Genomic DNA, 7,018 nt, shown 5'->3' with positions numbered 1-7,018 from the left:
AACAGATTAAGCAAACCTGAATTTTTCAATACCTATATGACATATGTACATTTTCCACAGACATCAACTGTGTCTTAATGTTTTTTTCTGGAATCCAAAAGTACCTCGTTGAGTTTTATGTGGCCGCTTTAGTGTGACTTTCTTTGGGTTTGAAATGAGTTTAATACAGACATCTGGCATCTTGTCAAAATGCAACCAGTGTCTGATTCTTTAGATAAACAAAAACATACATGCAAACTGCATTTTCAAAGTCACTGACAAAGAAGAGAAAAAGTCATTTCTCAGAAAGTCAGCACCATAGTCATGCTTTTAACTTTATTGGCTTCAATATACAGTAATACTGCAAAAAAAAAACAACAAAAAAACAACATACTGCTACAACTTTATCTGATCAAATGATGTTGACATTTGAATGAGACAAGCAATAGTTTTTTTTCTTTTTTGGTTTATTGCAATGCTGCACTCATAGTGGAACAGGTATTCCAGTAATTTGAAGCTAAAGACCTCAAGTGTTTTAGTCGTTGCCTCCCAAAAGCTTTAAAGGTTAAAATATACTAAAACATTATTCTACTATTTGAGTCACAGTGACTTGTTTTTATGTTTTTGTTTGTTTGCCAACCAGAGGCTCTATCTACAGATGGATGACAAGTCAATTTCCCCCTGGTGGCTGGCTGTGTTATAGGCCATAAACTCCGCCCCCTTTATGATAGCGGACCATGGTAGTGGTCATTGTTCTGATGAGCTGGTTTGTAATGAATTACAAAAATGGCTGATGACTTTGACAGCTTCACACTGTGGCACCACGTCTGGTTGCTACTGCAAAGAATCTGGTTGCAAAAGGCGTCACTAAAGCAAGAAGACATCCTGGTCACCTTGCCTCATATGGATGCCCAAAATGTGTTACCTCGCGGTTCCTCTACATACTCAATTATTTGAATATGCTGAGATTTGACAAAAATCATGCAATGCCAAGAAAACAACAGCACAGTCAGCAGAGATAAACCACATTCTGTAGAATGCATAGTTGTAATAAGTGCAACCTGTGGGATAATTGGCAGAAAGGTGAACAATCTTTCATCTATAGCGGATGAGCACTTATTTTGTGATTGCTCTGATTTTTATCATCTTTTTTTGTTAGTACTGATAATCAGATGCAGATAAAGTTTAATCTTCATGGGAATTCAACATGTTTATGCTCTTACTTAAACATGCACTGAACAGAGAAATACTTCCCATTACACATTCCAGGAGACTCAGAAAGTGTTTTTTAAAAGTTTGATAGTTAGAGTTATACTATACACATTACTCCTTTTGACAAACAGCGATCTGGGATATATTCCAATAAGTACTTTGCTGTACTTCCATAGAAAAATGCAACACAACTGACAACGTCAGTACTTGTGTCCTTGACAGTTCATATGTCCACTCCAGGCAGAAGAAGCGTTCACTGATAGAGTTTTTTATATAGCACATTTTAAGTCTATACAATATGACAGTTCTGATGTGTCTTGTTCAGCAGTGCAGTGTGCAGTAGCGACATTAAGATCACTTTCAATTGTATCATCATTATTTGTGACATCGAGCCAAGTCCTTGATTGTAAGCCGCTGTTTAAATTTACTCTGGAACTTTATAGCCTTCTGCTGTGCTTTACCATAGAGAATGTTATTTTAAGAAATCTTTTTAACTCAAACAAAGTGATGGGTTTAAATGAAATAAAAGTGTCTGTCTGGGCATAGAGACTGGTGGAGCATGATTCCTGGAAAGTGCTTTCCCATGTGTGGGTGGGCAGATCAGTTGGACAGGAGCAAGTAGCAGCCTGTGCTGGTGTTTGACTCAGGAGAGGGCATACTTTTAAACACAATCCTGCCAAGTTGCAGGCACTCAGAGACCTCCCACAGCTGTCTATTTTTTTTTTTTTACACTGAGCCTGGGAATGCAGGGTTAACTACTCACCTGCAGAAGTAGAAGTTAAATCTAATGACTCTCTGCTTCAGGGAGTTATGGGACGTATTGTACCTCTAAGAACTGTGCAAAATAGAAAGAAAAGATAAATGAGATAACTGTTATGAGGGCGGCTGCATATTGCATGATGGGGAGATAAGAAGGCACACACACACTCTCACACAAACACACACACACACACACACGTGCACATTAGTGTAGTGGGCCAGATCATTTACATAAAGCGATTTAATGGCTGGCGATTAGAGCAGTTATTTTATTTGAAGATGAAGACAGACTAATGCTCCACAGGGCTTTCTATTTTTGTCTCACCCTCACTGACCTTAGTAGTAAAAGTACTGGGCTACAGAGTCACAGAAAACTATGTCACTGACTTTAAAACTATTAAATATGTCAATTTAGTCCCATTCTCTGAAATCCAATCTATGGAACCACATGTATCAGGAAATAATGGACTTTTTTTGGTTTTACAATATTGAAATATAAGACACAAAAATGCAGCAAAGTGATGCACTTTAACAAAAAGTGTTATAAAATCAATGACTTAAACACACTTTGGCCATGTAATGAACTTTATTTACAGTTGTGTGTTAACTCTGTAAAGAGAAACAGTGCTCTACTTTGTGTGTGCATTTTCACAAGCTGCAAGTCATCTGTCGGTCTCACTATCAGGGGTGCCACTGGGTGCTGTCAGGGGTTCACAGGGTGCAAATTTGTGAATGAAGCTCCTTCCATTTATGGTGTTGGTGGAGTTGTCAAGAGCTTAACATGATACCCTGATGGTTTCCTCTCTTCAGTTTCAGCTGATACGTCTCCCTGTCAATGAATGCAGCATGAATTCACTACAGCACATACGTTATGTTTCTGTTTACTGTATTCATGATTCAGCTGCTTCTTGTGATAAAGCAAACAAATGTTTAAAAATGTAAATACTGAAGTATTTGCTCTTCAATTACCTTGTTGCCTTGCAGTCTGGAATATATATCAGTGAGTAGCCTCATTGTGTTTAATGCAACTCCCTTCACTAGTTCCTCTTAGTGATGATTCAGAAAGTTTTTGTCTCTCCGCTTTAGTAGAGACTGGAAATTCTGCTATTAAATATACTTTTACTATTATTACTCTCCAGGCTGTAGAAGGATGCTATCATTGTGCCACCGTAAAAGTGACTGTAACCGTTTGTCACCATTTCCTGAATGATTTTAAAACCGGGAGTAGGCTATGCATAAGAAGTGGATGAATCATGGTTTCAGGTAGTTTGTATTTCTCATGTAATTGTGTTTTACATTTCAGTTCAGCACTGATGATCATATGTGAAAGAAAGCATCTGTTCTTCTCAAGTTTCAGGAAATTCAAAATAATTCTGATAAAAAAGTGCATGTTGTTTGACAACACAAAGACATTTTCAGCTCTTCACAACTAGAATAAAAATACTTTATGATGGTAGGGTAGATTTTTTTTGCCTGTTTAACTTATTTAGCTAAACAATAATGTAAGACACAAAGATGCAAGAGATACTGCTCTCCCTCTTAGTGTTTTGTACATCACTGACTTTGTTTCTTTGTTTCTTCAGCTGAAGCATATTAACCTTATTTTACACTAATTTAAAGTTATATATAACATAAAATGTGAATTGGACAAATTAGACAAAAACATATGTCACTTTCAGTTGGCAAACAAGTTTAAAGCTCCCACCAGACGTGTTTTAAGACAAAATGTTATATGTCGTTGATTGTCAGTCACATCTGAGAATCAGATTAAAGATGAGCCCAGACAAAGTTCATTGTTCAGCAGGTAACTGCCAAATCATCTGCTGATGTCAAACTGTGCATACATTTGATCAGTGGAGTAAGTAATTTCAGAGCAGGGAGACTTTTTGTTTGTCCCAACTAAACAGTAAAAGTGAGAAATTATGATTTTATTTGACTTTGCTCTGTGATCAATCAGTAGTATAAAAGCTTCAAATAATAACAAGCAAAAGCAAAATTACGGATGTAGGTTTCAGCTCTGAGTCGTAGCCTTAGTGACGACCCTGGTGGCTGTCTAATAGAGCCGGGGCTGAATTTGAATCCAGGTGAGAGGACACGCCTGATCTCTGCAGACTGCACCCTGCAGCTGGGATCAAGTCAAGTGAGAGCTGTGAAAGAAGCTGCATATTTCTCACTTTATGTTGTAAAATGCTAACAATGTCGCTGCTGCTGCCCAGCAGACCTCTAGCACTCATGAACAAACACAGCAGCCACATCAAAAGCCAGAGGGCGTGAACCAAGGCTGGGCGAGTGTCCAGACAGTCTGGACATTTTCCTAAACTGAAAAGCCCTGAACAATAATAATGATCATAACAGTAAAAGAACATATTGAGAAGCCTATTAGTTATCCATTTTAATACCTTGTTCTTGGCATATTTATGCCTTTGCTAATAAATGTTGCACCCTCAGACCATGCAACAAAGAAAAATCTATCATACGTAGACTAAGCCTAGACGTAAGCCCTGTTTGTTTAAGGTAATAAAAAAAAAAAACTTCTTTCTACCTTTGTACTTGTTTTTCTGGTCAACCAAAAACAGCACATACTGTACATCTTATTTGAATTAAATATTTCTGAAGGAACCACAAAGCTGCAACAAAAACTGTATCCAGTGGATAATGTATTCAAATCAGTATTTCCATTGGGGTTCTTTTGTTGTTAAAAAAAAAAAGTAAAAACACAGCCTCAAAGAAGAATGTTTGGTACAAGCTAATTTATAAGTAAATATCTATCTATCTATCTATATATATAAAGGTAGACTCATCTAATCAGCGTTTTAGGGATTGTGTGGGTATGTTCTATCATTACATTTTGATTCAAAGGTTGTTAATGCCTAATTGTGGCTTGGAAATAGTGGAGACCACCTGAATTCAGAAACAACAGACAAAGGGACAAACATGAACATTTCTCATCAAAAATAACCTTAACCCTTCAAACTTTGGCCTTTAAACTAAAGTGTGTGGGTACAAACAGGTTTATTTGAAACTTTTTGAAGTATTACATTGAAGCTGTATTATGAATAATACAAATTAAGATGTAATCAACACCATGGAAAGTTTTTTTTACTGCAATACTGGAACAAGTGTGCATTGTTTGTGCATAAATACACCTACACATATCAAGCATGTTTTTGTATGTGCCTAACTGTCTTGTATGAAGAGGTGGCAGGGCAGTGGGAAACTCAATCATCCTTCACCGGTCTGGGAGTGAAGGCTGTATTTTTTTTTTGTTTGTTTCCTGGTTGCTGAGTGGGCAGCCCCAGTTCATTCATTACCTTAGGTCCCGTAGCAATTCTGCGTGGGATGCAAGACACGGCAGTGCATTCTTACGCCTCAAAAAAAGAAACTGGGAGTCGAAAGAGGTTTATTTTAAAGAGGTTTGTGTTTGTTTAACTTCCGCTCTTTTCTGATAAACCCAACCCCGGTTCACATGAAAGCTAGTGAAACAGAAGACCAGACATTTTGATAAGTTTGTGGCTGAAATCACTGGTAGCAGTTGTGTAAGAACCATCCGAGGTCCTCAGAATGAATGTTTCAAGTTGTGGTGAGGACTTAAAATGTGGGAGGGGGTACGTTGCAAAAAAAGAGATTAAAAGTCATAGTGGCAGAAGGATATGCGGCCCAGTGAGCATGACTAACCACTCAGTAGATTTCTACTGGGTTCACAAAAGTGAGAGGGATTTTGTGTGAAGTCAATGACATGAACCTACACCTGCTCTGTAGTCAAACCTGGAGACTAAACTGGGAGTGACAGTCAAGTCATTATTCAGCTGTTCTTGAGCAAGGCATTTTAACTCCAACTGCAAGGAATAGTTAAAAGAAAAATGTTGGGGAACACGCTTTTTTGGCTTTATTGTCAAGAGTAAGACGAGACAATTCAAACTTTGTCACACCTTCAGTAAGAGGTTATTGCCAGGAATGTTCAGCTTAGCATAAGGACTGGAAAACAGAGAAAGAAAGTCTGGCTAAAAAAAAATACTACGACTAAAACTCCCCACTTACAAAATGTATGTGTTTTGCACTTTTTATACAGGTTAAACAAACTGTGCTAAGCTAAGTGCCTGCTAGCTGTTGCATTGCATTTGAGGAACAGACATAAGAGTAGTACGGATCGGGTTAATTATCAGCAGTAGAGTGAAATGTGCATGCCCTAAAATGTATTGATACACTACTAATTTAAAGAACAAGGTTATAAATTTGGGTCTAATTTTTTTGTGTTGTATATTGTTTATACTGTTGAGGTTAACAGTGTACAGTAAATGTTGTGATGTATCATATTGCTAAACCCAAATCAGATGGTGTAAGAACAAGAGTTGTCACTCAAACAATCAGCAAGACGTAAACAAGTCTGTCTATCACTTAATTTGAAAGTGAAAATGCCAGTGACCTTTGTACAAGACTGTGTGCATGACTACAGCAAGAAGCTGGAAGTGTTTAAATAGAAAACTGGGTTATTGGGAATTTAACTGACGACTTTGGTTTTCGCTTCCACATGAGTTTTTCTGAGACTTGCAGCTGCGTTCGCACAGCTACCGCATAGCCAAGATACTCTTTACTTAAACATAGGAAGACAAAGACATCCAGGAAACTTAAGAACATTTTTGTTGTACAATGGCAATAGGCAGCCATTATAAAAGTTTTAACCAAGAGGCATCACGTGGTGCCGTTTCCAGTGTCCACCTACTTCAAAAAGTGTCCATGTACTCAAGTATTGTCCTTGTACTTTGCTGGCAAATACCTTTACTGGTAAAGCCTTTTAATTCTACATAGGGAGCAGGTCTTCTTTCATGGAGGCAGACATGTTTCACCACAATGTTTCTACGGTAGCCCAGAACGGACAAACCAAAAACTGGTTCTAGACAATGAATCGTGTTTTGTTCTAAAGTGATGGACACTGTACCCTCCCTCACACCTGGAAACAGGTGGGGTTAGGGTGTGAGGTGTGCTCAGAAGGTTGTATTCTGCAATCTCATCACTAGATGCCACTGCATGTTTCACTGTGGTATTTCTACTTCTATTTATAAGTACTGAG

This window comes from Mastacembelus armatus, chromosome 20 (assembly GCF_900324485.2).
Source record: "Mastacembelus armatus chromosome 20, fMasArm1.2, whole genome shotgun sequence".
Taxonomy (NCBI): Eukaryota; Metazoa; Chordata; class Actinopteri; order Synbranchiformes; family Mastacembelidae; genus Mastacembelus; species Mastacembelus armatus.
Note: the sequence above shows the minus strand (reverse complement) of the source record.